Genomic DNA, 16,273 nt, shown 5'->3' with positions numbered 1-16,273 from the left:
AAATAAGGATAAACAATAAAACATAAAATTTCATATTCAATATCCGAAATAATGCAAACATCCATAATTATCTGTCTTATCAAAAGAGATGCATCATCATTTGTTAATGGGTGAAACACTTTTGTTCAGTAATTATTTTATATCTTGTCTTTCTTTTCTCTTTCATTATCACATAATCTTTTATCTTTTTCTTTCTGACTTTAGACTAACCAACACTATGCCTCAATTTTTATCTGATCAAATGTCCACTTATAAGCCTCTCAAGGCTGTCCCAGGCATAAGCTCCTGACGGACTGTCCCATGCATAAGCTCCTGGCCGACTGATCCACATATAAGTCCATGGGGGCTGTTCCAGGCATAAGCTCTTGGCAAGTTGTCTCAAGCATAAGCTCTGACGGGCTATCCCAGACATAAGCTCCTGACGGGCTGATCCACATATAAGCCCATGAGAGCTATCTCAAGCATAAGATTCTGGTCGACTGTTCTAGGCATAAGCTCCTGCGGGCTGTCCAAGGCATAAGCTCCTGGCGGCTGTTCCACATAACAAAGCTAGTCCAAACCATATCTCTTTTTCATTTAATCATTATATATTGATTTCACCAAATCAATTTCGATTTACACTTAGATCGAATTAAATATATCATATCCATACAATCATCCATCAATCATTGATACATATATATTGACATAATATACTCATGCTCAAAAATCATATAAGCAATATAACGGTGTCTCAAGCATAGCAATTCATCGATCTCAAATCTAATGATGCAAAATCAATGATGCAAGACCAACGATAAAATAGCATATATAATGATGATTCTGTATAGAGATTCTTACCTTTATCGATGACTGATCCAAACACAGAATTTTCTTTGATTTATGAATTCAGAAACAAGATATTCCACTCGACACCTTATGCAAACAATCATATCTCTTCATGATCTTGATCAATTATAAAAATCATATATGGAGAAATTACCAATAATCGATCTTAATAACATAAATCCAGGATCTCTCCTCGGATTAATCAAAATTAAGATTCGTCTAAGTATCTAGATCCTCCATTGGTCCACAAGACTTTTAGAGAGAAAAAATTCATGAAGAGAGAGAAAATTTTTGAGAGAGAAAGTAAAGAGAGAAAGTGGAGAGAGAATCTTCGTATCTTTCAAATAAAATAATCATGATCGAGATCATCAGAGATTATATCAGGATGACTCAATATGAATTAATTATAATCAGATGCTATGAATTTTGAATAAGGATCGAACCAGAATCTAATCTACTGTACGAATTTCGAAGCAATCTCAGATCATCTAATTTTATCTTAAGTTTATCTTAAGATCCGTGATGCAATCAGAGAGAGAAAGATCCTAGAGAGAGAAAATCTAGAGAGAAAGTAAAGGAAATCTATAGAGAGAAATTAGAGAGAGAAAGGTAGAGAAAGAAGAGAGGAAAGAGAGAGAACTCTCTCTTATTTTTTTTCTTCTTTTATTTTATTTTATTTTTTTAACCAAATTAGGAAAAATAAATAAATAATTAAATAAATAGAGAGAAAAGAGGCGCTCTCTGTCTCTCTTCTCTTCTTCTTCTTCAAACAGGGCAACCAAGCCCCTGCTTCCCCTTCCCTTCTTCACACCGGCCATGGCCGTGGAACCTGATCGATGGTGAACGATGGTGCACGGCACCAACCACAAGATGACCCCGATGGCAGCCACAACGACCGACGATCGGTAGGAAGGAAAAAAATCAGAGAGCAAGGAAGGGCCCTATCCTTCACGACCGATGGTTTATCGGACCAAAGCCAGTGACGGCAAGACTAAAAAGAGAATAAAGAAAAGGAGGAAGGCCTTACCCCAGTCCAGTGACACCTATAGCGAGAGATCCAGCGATCTCTCCAATGGAAACCCAAGGAAAGCTCGACAGAAGGACTCAAATTGGTGACAATTTCTTCAAGAATTTGAGGTGAGGAATGAGGGAGGAAAGGGGTCTCTATTTATCGGCTAAAATTCGTATTTCTTTTGGCCATAGGATGGTTCTTCCTCTCGCACAACGTACGTGTGAAGTTTTTTTTTTTTTTTTTTGTGATTAAGGTCGGGTTATTACACAGGGCTTGGGGAGGCGGGTCAGGGGCTGGGGCTCAGGGAGGCAAGTTGGGGGCTTGGGAAGGTGGGCTGGGGGCTCGGAGAGACGGCCGGAGGGAGGGAGGTAGGCCAGGGGCTTGGGGCTCGAGGAGGCGATCAGGGTCTCGAGAAAGTCGGATCCAGCGATGGGAGAAAGAGGGGGACTAGAGGCAGCCGGGAGAAGGCGGCCGGGGTTTCGAAAAAGTGGGATCCAACGGTGGGGAAAAGAGAGGGACCGGAGGCGGGGGAAAAAGGAGGGTGGCGGTGGAATGAGCAAAATAAAAAGTCGGAAAACAATGGGGGGCTTTTAGGGTTAGTATTAGTGATGGCTAAATTTTCGTCGTTGTAGCCGTCGCTAATACTATATCGACGGCATTGCCGTTGCTACCATCGTCGATAATATTTTTAGCAATGGTGTATAAATCCATCGTCAAAGTCCGTCGGTAAAAAGTTTTATTAAAAATGATAAAATTACTGTCGGTAATGCCATCACTAATATCTATTATTAGCGATAGCAAATATGCCATCACTAATATCTTAATTTCTTATAGTGTGACTATCAACAAAGTATAAGTGAATTTAAAAATAGATGCAGAAGTCCAAGCTGCAACACAGGAGATGGTAGATTCAAAACCAAATGAACTCCCTACTGAAAAGATTGGGGCAGTGGATTCAAAATTGAAATTAGAAGTTCAGACTACTAAGGAAGAAGCAATTGATTTAAAACCAAAAACAGAAATTCAAACGGCTAAGGGAGAAGAAGTGGATTCAAAACATAATTCAGAAGTCATCCAGATGGCCAAGGGAGAAGCACTGGATTCAAAATTGGAACCGGAATTTCAGATTGCTGATGCTATGGAAGTGGTATCCAGCTATTGGTCTCAGACCGAAAGGAGCAGCTGTCTTAGAAAAGGTGGATACATAATCGCTACTTCCCTCTATACCAGAATTTGCTAGAAAGCTTTCATAAGGGAGTTTTGAACTTCAGAAGATAATGGATCTTATGGACAAAAACCACTCTTCTAGTTAGGTTTTGGCATTCTGAATGCTTATTATTTGAGGCTGTGTACTCTCTTCTCTATTTTATTTATTCAATAGATGATTTTGTATTTGGTTTCCTGATCCACATCTCTGATTGTATTTAAGACTTTGTTGTTCACCTTTTCTTCCACTTCTCTGAAGAGAATCAGCGATCCAACAATGTATTATCACTACAAAAAATTTAATTTTTAACGGTGAAATTTTAGCGATAAAATTTATTTCATCGTAAATAATTAAATTTTTGCAACGAAATTTAAATTTCGTCCCCAAAAATCAGATATTTGCGACGAAAAAAATTACGTTGCAAAAAGTTATATCTTTTGCAACGAAAATTTTATTTTTGTTGCTAGAAGTTGATCTTTAGCGACGAAATTTTTTTTTCGTTATAAAAAATATTTTTTTTAAGATGAAATATTTTTTCGTAGCAAAAAAATATTTTTTTACGATAAAAAAATTTTATCAGAAAAAATTATATTTTTTATGATGAAATTGGTATTTCGTTGTAAAAAATAAGGATTTTTTCGATCAATTTTATTTATATTTAGCGACAAAACTATTTCGTCATTAAATTTTATTTTGTTGAAAAAATTTGAATATTTGGCGATGAAATTTTAAATTTTGTTGTTAGAAATTAATTTTTAGCGACGAAATTTTTTTCATCGCAAAAAATTAATTTTTTTTATGATGGAAAAATTTTTCGTTGCTAAACTTTTTTTTTGCGACGAAAATAATTACGTCGTAAAAAATTTGATTTTATGCGATAAAATAATTGTTTCGTTGAAAAAAATTTAATTTTTACGATCATTTTTTATGTTTGCGACGAACTTAAATTTTGTTGCAAAAAATTAATCATTTACGATGAAAAAATTTTTGTTGCAAAAAATATATTTTTTTATGATAAAATATTTATTTTTCATAATGAATTAATTTTATCGCTAAATAACTTTTAATTAAAAAAAAACACTTTGAAATAGCGCAAAAATTTACCCTAATTCAAAAAAAAACCTCCCAATCTCCTTTGCCCACGCCACCGCGGTCGTCAAAATCTCTCTCCCTCCCCGATCTCCGGCGACAGTGCTCCCTCCCCGGTCGCCGGTCATCCTTACCGGTAAGTGCTCTCCCTCCCCGCCGCCATTCTCTCTCTCTCTCCCTCCCGGCCACCATTCTCTATCTCTCCCCCTCCCGTCCCATTTCTTTCTCTCCCTCTCGGTCTCCACTGTGTCACCGCCGGTCGAGTCCTCCCTCCCCGCCACCGTCGTCGGTCGAGGCCTCCCTCCCCCATGGGCGGTGGAAAGCGTCACTCCTCCGCCGCCTCCACTTCCGGGAAGAAGAGTAGGCCCTCTCCCAGTCCCCCTTCACCGCAGAGGACCTCATGCCTGTCCTCTCCCTCCTCGCCTCCACCGTCTCCCTCTCCCTCCGCTTCCTCTCCGACTCCGACCTCCTCCTCCTCCCCTCCCAAATCCTGTCCCTCGAATCCTCCTCTTCTCCGCCTCCTTCCCTCCAGTTCCCTCCAATCCCTCGAAACCCTGACCCTAGAGCCCTCTCCTTCATCTTCTTCCTCCTCTTCTGCCCCTCTTCCGCCTCGCCCACGCTGCCCCCTTCCGCGGCGTCGCCCGCCTCTTTCTCAGTCTCCCTCCCTTACTTTCTCTGTCACTCTCCCCCTAAGTGATCCCTTGGCCTCCATTGGACAGATAGATGGTGAACCGGTAAAGCTCGCAAGAGGGAAAGATTGATTGATCTGCTGCCTCTTCCTTGCCACTCTCATTTCAATCCGCTTGTTTCAGGTGGGGGCCAAAGCTGCTGAGCACTTTCAAGGGCTCTGCTTTTCATGGCTCAAATTTAGTGAATAGGAAGGTTAGAGATTTCACTACGAAATTTTTTTTTTAGCCAGGATTCCTACTTCTTGGAATGCTAATCACAGCGATTTACTTCGCTAGCAAAACAAGTAAGAGAGGAAAGAGAATACTCAAATCGAGAGATACAAAAATTTCAAAAAGTTGAGAGAAAAAAAAAATATTAGCTACTCATGAGTACTGGATATTGAAGGTAAGTTCATATCATGGTTGAGATGATAAAAAATATAGCATTTTTATTTTTATGAAAGTAGGAAGCCTTCTAGTCTTGCACCCCTCCAATAGGATGGCGCCCCTATATTAGAATAACATAATGTGAAAGGCTTTTGCAATATTGGCTAACAATATATTATCATGGGTATTATTTTTTGATATATTTTTTATGAAAAAATATTATGGAATTGAACTATATAAAAGACCCTTTTTTTTGTTTTTTTGAAGTGTAAAAGCAAAAGCTTCTTTGGCTTTATAATTTTGCAACCTTATATTTCTCTTTATTAAAATTATAGAAGAATAGAGCTTCGCATTTAGCCATCGATATCAATCGCTCCTTCGATCACTAGTGTGCATCGCACTCACTCGAATTGTAATGATTTAAAGTTTCTCATTGAAAGTATCCTACTCTCTTTTATGTATTCAAATTTTTATTCCAATTTCAATTTCGATCATGAACCAAATATTTTGAAAGATTTGATCATTCTGCTTTCGATTTCAATTTCAAACTATTTCGATTCTTATTTCGATTTCGATTTCGATATTGAATCAAGCACCTTCTTAGTATCTTGGTTTAGATCCACTCTTATCCAAAATGAAGACAAGTTCTGGCCCTAACATGTTCAGATTTATCTTTCGGACAAAAGAATGATTAGTCTTCTTTTGCAATATCAACTGTTGGACGGTGCAATTAGCTGCTTTGCGGGGGAACGCAACAGATGCCACCTGGGAGACGGGTTTCAGCTGCCGTCACCACACTCCAGTTTGTTGCACACTCCACCGTTGCCATTACAAACCCCTTATCCCCCACTCCACCGAGCCAGCGACTCGGTCTCTCTCTGATCTCTCTTCCCTTTCCTCCCTCCCTCTCCCCTCTAAATAGGGCCCAACTCACAAGGATTAGAAGAGCAGGTGAGAAGGAGGACGATATCTTCTTGCTTAATTACTTAGTTACTCTATTACTCTTTCTTGCATTTCTATACATATATATGTGTGTGTGTATGTGTGTGTATATATATATATATAAAGGAATGTTGGTTGGGTTGTTGGTATAGTTTGGGAGAATGGGAGGCAAAAGTTTCCGGGATGTGGTGGAACGGACGAAGCCAGCGGCGTTGATGGTGTTGGTTCAGGTGGGGTACGCCGTGTTGAACATCTTATACAAACTGGCCTTGAACGACGGCATGGACGTCAGGGTCCTCGTCTTCTACCGCCATATCTTCGCCGTCGCCTTCATCGGTCCTCTCGCCTTCTTCTTAGAGAGGTAACACCTTCTAGTCTTTCTCTTTTTTTTTTTTTTTTATTTCCATTTGTTGCAACCTTGAGAGATCTGGGGTTAATCTTGTTTTTTTATTTTTTATTTTTTTGTCTTTGTTGGGTTTGATATATTGGGATGGCAGGAAGAGCAGGCCAAAGTTAACGTGGATGATATTGTTACAGTCCTTCCTCTGTGGGTTATTTGGGTAAGCAATCCTAAGTCTCTCGCACTACAAGTGTCACACAACTCGAAAGGTCTCAAGCAAACTTTTCTTTTGTTTTTGAGGACATCAGTTGTCCTAAGTACCGACTCTCCCCTCCATTCAGATTTCATCAGGTAGATGAAATTAACCAGAAGCAGACTCCATATCATGGTTCTTTATTTTATCAAGAAGATGAAATCACGTAGAGAATCTATATCATGGTTCTTTTATTTATCGTGACGGAGGGCCAGAATGCCCACCTGAAAGTTTAAGTTTATAATCTTTGTGGAATTTATGTTAGATCTCTCTAAATCTTCTACATAAAAATTAAAAGGTTCTCTCTAACTCCTTTAATTCTCAGGAAGGAAAACTGTAATCTTTGTCACATGCATTCATGGGAATTTGCATAAAGTGGGGAGATACAAAACTTTGCATAAAGTGCAGTGAATGATTTGGCGATTAATGACCACTGAATTACGTAAAAAAAATGAAGACAAGTAATACGGGTGGAGAAGATGGTATATATTAAGAGTTTCTACCCATGCATCCAGGCAATAGTAATACGTCTGGACTTATTTAAATAAAGCATATAATTAAGGAGAATTTATAAGTCCCCACCCCACAACTGAAAAAACAAAAAACACAGCTATGTCATTCTTTTTATTAACACTTTTGAAATATTATTATCTAAAAAATTACAAAACCAACCCAAAAAGTTACTGTGCTTTCCCATTTGACCAACTCGTATTTCTTCATTTTTTTTTCTTTTTTTCTTTTTCTTTTTACAGGGGGGCCCTCGCGCAAAGTCTCTACCTCACGAGCTTAAAGCTAACTTCGGCAACCTTGGCCAATGCGTTGGGCAACCACATACCTGCATCCACATTTATCTTGGCTGTCGCTTTCAGGTTTATTCCACGCAATAATCGAAAAGTCAAAATTTCTTAAAATACTGCATGATTAAGATTTGTTTTAGATTACCAAAATTTAACGTTTCAAAGAATTTATTGGTCGCATATTAGATAAACTCTAAGAAATCCTACATGATCCATTTCATTCACATATTTGACCATGTCTTTAGCTAAATTAGTTCATAGTTTTGTATTAAACAACGTGAAATATGCATAAGATCACAAAGCAAAACACAATATTATCAGGCCTTTAATTATTAAAAAGTAGTCAAACGAAGAGAAAAAAAATTCTATATATTTTGTTTTATTTTTTTACATTAAATTTTGGTTTTTTGACCATTTTTGTATATATTTATCTTTTATTTTACTTTTTTTCTTAGGTTGGAAATTTTAGGGATTCGAACAGCTTCAGGACAAGCGAAGGTGTTGGGGACACTTGTGGGACTAGGTGGGGCAACAGTTCTTACCTTATACAAAGGTCCGGACATCAATCCTTGGTCCACAAAGAAAGACCTCCTTTTCCATCCAAAGGGTGACCATCACCAAGCTATGCCTCACGAGCCAGCTAAACGAATCATGGGTGCAGTTTTGGCGATTGCTTCTACTTTCTCTTATTCACTCTGGTTAATAATTCAGGTGATCTTCAGATAAAATGACCATTTGGTGTTGGGGACTATATTGACTTGATCTATTATCCTTACTTGCAATACTTGTTGATGGAATTAATCTGTAGGCAAAGATAAGCAGAACATATACTTGTCACTATTCAAGCTCAGCGCTGATGAGTCTGATGGGAGAATCCAAGCTATTTTCATAGCCCTCTGCACAAACAGAGAAATGAATCAATGGAGATTAGGTTTTAATGTTAGGCTTCTCACCATTGCCTACAGTGTAAGAGCTGTCCTTTCATTTCATTTTCTGGCAGTTTAATTATATAAATATACTTGATTTGTTCAAAAAAGTTGTCACATTAACCCATTTTATTAAGAACAAAAATAAAAATACTATCAATCATTTTATTATAAATGATTTGAGAATCCATGACTGCTATGTGTACGCACAGAAGTCTCCTTTGTTTGTCAAAAAAAAAAAAAAAAGAAGAAGGAGAATTATTCATGTCAAACACTTTGGATAAAATCTCAATTTTGTTGATGTGGTGGTGTAGGAATTGTTGCATCTGGGTTGATCATAATAGTGACGATGTGGTGCATAGAGAAAAAAGGTCCATTGTACGCCTCAGTTTTCAATCCTTTGCAGCTTGTGGTTGTTGTCTTATTAAGTTCACCTCTGCTTGGTGAGAGGTTGCACTTGGGAAGGTAGGCTCCAATTTTAATTTATACATAAAATCACATTTAGTTTAGATACATATTCTAGCTCATTTTTTTCTCCTTCAGTGTATTGGGTGCAGTTTTGATTATAACTGGACTTTACTTGGTGCTGTGGGGCAAGAAAAAGGAAGCAACCGTTGTGGCTGAAATCTTGGGGGCTAAAAATATTTCTGAACCAAACAACAAAGAAGAAGAAACTCTCACACGCGGGCCTCAAAATGTTTGCATGCTAAATGGCAGGGAAGAAGAGACCGAGACAAATGCATCAATGCCATAGGATAGGGAGGAGAATGTCTATGGTTTGTTTTTGCCACGAATATATATGAGACTGGGCAGAAACTAAGAATTTTAAAATTAGAAGATAGATGAATAGGTTTGATGCTAGGAGAAATTTATAATATTTGATATCAATTCAGCTTGATGCATCTTCATATATTAATTTACATGGCCTTGTCAGAAATTTCAGGTTTGATGTCATAAAATCTTCAGTTGGTTTTGATGGATTGGCAGGCAACTAATGTTTTTGTAAGTTTTTGGATTCCATTGAACAAGGATACATGACTCCAATGGCTGAGTTATGTGGTGCATGAGAAGGATTAAATGACGACATTAAGATCACGAAAGCATTCTACATTGTAGTCGAGGGGGATTAACAGTGGTCAATTGACTATCAAATATGGTATCCAATCCAACAATGACGGTGCTCAACTGCTGGTGGATGGTAGTCTTGTTGGGCTTTTTGGAGATGGAGCATAATTACGGTGAGATAAATAATATAGCTTTAATTTCTTCTTAATTGATAGAAGTTTTGTCCTCAATACTTGCTTTTATGTATGTATTTATGCAAGAAATATATAGTATCTCTATCCTAAAAAAAAAGTGAACAAGTTTATGCATGTGCGACTATGAAGTCTCCCGCTCTCCACATCACCAAAAGTGAGAAATTATATTAATTGAGATTTAAATGCTATCTCGCTAGTAAACTATCCATCTTGTATTATCCATTGTGTATTGCATCCCGTGGAAGATACACTCCATAAATGATATATCTATTGTACTCGATGGGCATACATGCGTTCTAAATTTTAAGCTGATAAATTTTAATTAATTTTATATATTTTTTATAAAAAAAATATTTAGTTGGTAAATATTAATTGATATTCAGTTAAATTATTCAGGTGATAAATATTCAGTTCAATTAATTAAATATTAATTTTCTACATTAATTAAATTATAAGCTGATAAATATTTTTTTTTGATAGTTGATAAATATTAATTGATTTTTGCATATTTTGGCACTATTTGCACAAAGATAGCATTATCTAAAAGCTCTTTACTCTCAAAATTTAAATAGGAGGAATATGCTAATTAATTGTGTCCATTTGTGGGACAGATAACGTGGCAAGACGAGTAGTTTTCAAACTGATAAGGACTTATTAGATTTTAATCTTGCGTAAAATTTCTTCGTTTCTTCCTCTTCTTGCTTTCGTTGAGGAAAAGAAAAAAAAAATGGAGATTTGATGCGGCTTAAAAATACTGTTGTCGCCTCCTGAGCTCTACTCGCTTCCCTTCCGGCGACCATCCAGCACTTCGATAGGTCACTCCAGCGGCTCTCCGATGGTCCGACCTTCGCCGGTTCGATTTTAGCTCTTTGGACTTCTCCTTCAAAACCTTGGAAGTCCAATCGATGAGACTCCACCCTCTCCCATTAGCACCGGCTTTTTTCCAAAACCTTACTCCCTAACGCTGGTCCAGACTTGGATAGCTTCTACCATCACGAATCCATTAATGACTAGTAAACAATGCTTGGATCAGTGCGTTTTCTTAGTTCTTTTGCCGAAATTTTTAGTCCAAGATATGTTAGCTTCTGAGAGATATGTTTAGATTCATGTGTTCATCCATTCACTTCTATTTGATTGTGAATATAATTATCTTTTGGGTTTTGTGATTTTTTTCCTTTGTAAGGGATCTGGTTCCACTTTGAGGTATGGTAGCCACAAGAGTGATGTCCAGTTACACTATCAAAATCCTATATCCATCAGAAATCTGATTTGAATCATTCTGGTACTACTGAATCCAGTTCTGGTATTGTAAGAATGGATTTGTGCCTCATAGTGTTGGAATTCCAGTTGGTTTTATGTGATTATCTTAACAGAATGTTGATTGGGCCATCATGTCATGAGTCAAGTAATGCCCAAATAGATGAACTCAAGCATTGATAATTTACACTTTAACTATTTAACATCAACCACAAAACTAAATCATTAAGCAGAATGTATTGCTAATGGTCTATGGTATTCACGCCGTCTACACAAACAAGGACACAACTAGCAATTAGTAACTACCAAGGATTGCAAAGATTTTCAGACACTCCGTTGCTCCACTTTCAAATTGTAGGCTAAGACTATTTTGATGATATAGCTTAGGTTACAATTTTATATTCAGTACAAAATCTAAGCTTTCATTTATTTTTTAAAAAAAAAGCTTCAAAATTTACATTTAATCAGAGCCATATAAAAGAAGTGGACGGACTGGTGATGGCAAGTCTTCAGTTGGTTGCATCTCTCTGCTCTTTCCCCAAAGAACGCTGTAAAGGCCTCCAACCATCAAAATTCCTCCTAAGACACTGCAAACACATTGTTGAAAACAACCATGTGAGCTCTTTCATACAAGCTAATGCAATTTGTGTACCTCAAGTTATGCTTGTGTTTTGTTTCACCTTCCCAATATGATCACTTCATCGAGAAGAAATAAGGAGAAAATGATGGTGAAAATGAGAGCCAGTGGTTGGGACATTGCTATGAAGATCGGTCCATACTAAATTGATCATGATAATGATGTATTATTAAAGTAAAATTTTGATAGTGTGCTACAAATATCATCGAGATCATCGTTGTAAATTTTTGGATCTATCAGTGATCTTTGTCTATCAGATCATTGTGCAGTTGTTCGTGACCGTCGAAATCAAATTTTAATGATCGACAAAGATAGGGCTATCGGATGGAGGTGGTATTTTGTAAAGATACTCTAATGATAATTATTTAGATAATAAATGGTGAAGATATATTTGAAATTCGATTTCACTGTTACGGTTTATATAATCATCCAAAATTATTTGTAAGTATCAACTAAATTTTTTTAAAACTCCAATTTGAGGGATAAAACAATATCTTTTTTGTAAAATCATTATCGCAGTCATGTAGATCAAAAATTATATGAAATCAAAAAAAAATCATCTAAATCCGACCTCTGGATCAAAAGTTATGGCCTTTAGAAGGAAAGTGGGAACAGTATAAATATATATGAAAAAGATTATAGCAGAATGGGAGGGGTAGTAGCTCTTTAGTGAAGTCAAGCACCTACCTGGGAAAGGGCTTAGGTTCGAATCACACAAGAGACGTTGGCCGCATAATATTGTTCTTTGATCGTTCGTCGTTGATCGATCATTGACGCCCACCGCCCGACCCCTGACTGGCCCACTACCGTAGCTTAAGGCTACGATAGTGGTTTGGAAACCGCTGTAGTAGCTAAAAAAATAGCTGTTATAGGTTAGTTATGGTAGTAGTTGTCACGCCCCAAATTCGGGACATAACACGGTCATGCTACCGAGGGATGGAACCCACGATAACACGAAGCCAATTCATTATAATCATCTAAAATCTGTCAAATAAAAAGATTCAATTCTATTATTCATCAAATAATCAACCAATATTGGTTCAGAGCATCTAAATCCAAAAGCAAGTACTAACCCGAATCTCAACATTCATAAATAACTATAAATTCATGATTATAAATAAATTAAACTTCTGTTGCCTAATTTTTCAGCTTGCTATGCCGATCTTTAAGCTTGGATTCCTTTTTGCCGATCCTAATCTTATTTTTCTGTTCAAACAAAAAGAAAACAAAAAGAATATGAGCTACACTAGCCCAGTAAGTAGAACTTGCACTTCCTTATCGGATCAAACAGAAGTTTTTCATGATAATACAATATTTAGAAAATAACAGATAATATAAAATAAAGTATTTCATAGAGCATATAATAAAACAAGTTATAAACTCATCATGCATGCATAAATCATGTATATTTCACAATCATGAATCGTAAATCATTTTCATCATGTATTCATGTCATGTTTCAAAAATTGCTCACATATATTCGTGCTAAGGTCACTATTATATCAGTGACAGGGCCATATTTCTTAATCGACAGAGTTCTTAATTCATGTGCCAACTTTATACCCGCTGGCAGGGCCATGTTTCGTGTGGATGCTAGCTCCGGATGTCGACCTTCCCGAAGGGATTCATTCATAGCCATCTGAGAGCCTTTGAAATCTTTATATCTTTGTCTTAAAGCATATATATACATAGATGGAAAAATAATGAAATTCATGCTTCATAATCATGCTATTTTCATAAGACATATTCATAAAATCAATGCTCATAAGAAAACATGCTTTTTCATATCACATATGCCGATCCTTATTTTATGAAAAATTATGATTTCATCAATAGCAATTCTTTACATAAAAATATGATCATTTAAAAATAAATAAGGAGCATAGGATCTACTTACCTCGTTCATCTTAGATCTTCAGACTTCGTTAGAAGAATCAGCTAATCCTATTTAAAATATCAAATCATCGTCAATTTTTATTCCATGCATATAATAAGATTAAATCGTAAGGAAAGAGACTGTTGTCCGGATGTGTCGGACCATCCAGATACCAGGACAATTCAGGGTCTCTGATCTGAGGGTCAGATTTAAGTGACTTGATCAAGAAATCGTGAAGCACAGATCGAATTAAAGTCAAGATCAATCAATAGGGTTCTTTAATAATAAATTTGAAAGATCTTTGATACGATTAGATGAGGTTGACATACAGCACGGATATCAAAGCAATTTCGGATCATCTTGTTAGAGTCAATATGAACCCCTAAAAGATGAAGGTATGACTCGATATAGGATTCATAGATTTTTTTTTAGAGAGAGAAAGTCGTCATGAGAAGAAAGTAGAGAGAGAAAGTGGAGAGAGAATCTTCGTATCCTTCAAAAATGACAATCATGATTGAGATATCAAAGGTTATATCAGGATGACTTAATATGAATTTACCATGATCGATGTTATCAATTTTGAAGAAGGATCGGATTAGGATCTAATCTACTGCACGAATTTGGAGCAGTCTCAGATCATCATATTTTCATCTCAAGTTTATCCTAGGGTCTGTGATGCAATCAGAGAGAGAATGACCCTAGAGAGATGAAATCCATAAAAAGAGATAAAAGGTCTAGAGAGAGAAAATAGGGAGAAAATCTAGAGAGAGAAAATAGAGAGAGAAGGTAGAGAGAGAAAGTTCAATTCTAGAGAGAGAAAGACTTAAGAGAGAAATGAGAGAAACTTTCTCTCACATATATTTATTATTATTATTATTATTATTATATATATATTTTTTTTTTCTTTTTCTTTTTCTTTTTCTTTTCTTTTTAGAGAGAGACAATAGAGAGAGAGAAAGAGAGAGAAGAGAGAGAAAGAGGGAGAAAGAGGGGAGAGAAAAATTTTTCTCTTTTCTTATTTTTTTTATTTTATTTTTCTATTTTGCATTTTCTTTTCTTTTCTTTTTCTTTTTTTTTCCTTTTTCTTTTCTTTTTCTTTTTCCTTTCTCTTTTCTTTTCTTTTCTTCTTCTTCTTCCCGGCTTTCATTGGGCCGAAACAGGGGACCTAGAGGTCCCCGTGCCTTGACCGACCGATCACGGCCATATCATGCCCGGTGGTGGCCGGCGGCAACGGGCAACTCTCCCGGTTCGGAGAGGCCAGAGCCGCGATCGACGTGACCGTCGGCGTCGGAAAATCAGAGGAAAGAGGCGGCGTGAACAGGGGGTTTTCTTTTCCAACTAAATCCGGCGACACCCGTCGCCGGCCATCGTGCTCACAGGCACGGGAAAGAAGGGAGAGAAGAGAGGGAGAGGAGGGAGACCTTACCACAACCTCCGGTGACCCCACCGGCGTGAAATCGCGGCGAGCACAGGTCGAGGGGCCACGGCTTCAAACGAAAAATCGGAGAAAAACTCCGGCGATCGTCGGTGACTGTTGGATCTACACTTAGAGGAGAAGAGGGGGGTTCTTATAGAGCTCATCCTAGGGTCTTTTAATGGCCCTAGGACTTCGATTTTTGATCGAAAACGGGGAAGAGGAAGACTTCGATCGGGAGTCTTCCTCCCTGCTCTATTTTTTTTTTCTGGTGGGCTTTGTGAGCTGGTTTTGGGCCCAATTGGGCCAGATTATCACATTCTACCCCCCTTAAAAAAAATTTCATCCTCAAAATTTAACATACCTTCATTTTCAAATAAGTGTGGATATCTCGTCTTCATATCATCTTCAAGCTCCCATGTGGCCTCTCTCTCTTCACAATTACTCTAATGAATCTCTACATACGGAATGATACGCCGTCTTAGAACTTGCTCTTTTCGATCAATAATTTAGAGAAAAATTTTTTATAGGTTAGATCTTCATGAACTTGCAATGGCTCATACTTTATTACACTGTTTGGATCAAGTGCAAACTTTCTCAGTAGTGAAACATGAAAGACATTGTGCACTTTGGATAAATCTGATGGTAAGACTAGTTCGTAAGCAACATCTCCTACTCGGTTTAAGATTTCAAAAGGTCCAATATATCGTGGACTCAGCTTGCCATGTCTCCCAAACCTCATGACACCCTTAGTAGGTGATACTTTTAGAAAAACATGATCATCGAAGTGAAATTTCAATTCTCTTCTTTTTCTATCTGCCCAACTCTTCTATCTATCCTATGCTGCTTCGAGTCTTTCCTTGATCAGATAGATTTTCTCTCTAGCATCCATTTATTATCAGTAAAACCTTCCTTATTTACAACTAACGTATTTCATAATATTTTTTGATTTAAAGGATTAATATTTCTAATCAATTCAGACCATCACGCTTTTGCTGCGCACTCTGATCTCAATTTACCAAGTTATCTAAATCTATAAAAAATAAAAATATCTTTGTATATTAAATTAATCAAAGATATATCCAACTTTCATATTTCATATACGATTTAGGATAAAATTTAAGATTTCCTAGTTAGTACTATCTCTTAGGCATAGTACATCAAAATTAAATCTTCATCCACCTTCTATGTTTGAACTTATTACATAAGCTTCACCACCCCTCAAGAATCCAATATGTCTAGAATTAATTTGAGTTAACCTTCAATTTACCTTACAATCATTTAGACAACTTCCAAACCAACTTTTTTTTGCAAAAAATTAACATCAAAATTAGCAAAGTTATCATGTCCTTTATCTATATAGGTTTAGCATTCCAATGTC

The 16,273-nt window shown here is 36.9% G+C and overlaps 1 pseudogene; it reads left to right on the top strand.

The window, feature by feature from the left end:
• Nucleotides 1–5,982: 5,982 nt before the first annotated feature.
• LOC140851699 (WAT1-related protein At1g68170-like) lies at nt 5,983–9,290 on the top strand (annotated as a pseudogene).
• Nucleotides 9,291–16,273: the final 6,983 nt, after the last annotated feature.

This window comes from Elaeis guineensis, chromosome 9 (genome assembly GCF_000442705.2).
Source record: "Elaeis guineensis isolate ETL-2024a chromosome 9, EG11, whole genome shotgun sequence".
Classification (NCBI taxonomy): domain Eukaryota; kingdom Viridiplantae; phylum Streptophyta; class Magnoliopsida; order Arecales; family Arecaceae; genus Elaeis; species Elaeis guineensis.
This window is presented reverse-complemented; position numbering and strand designations above follow the sequence as displayed.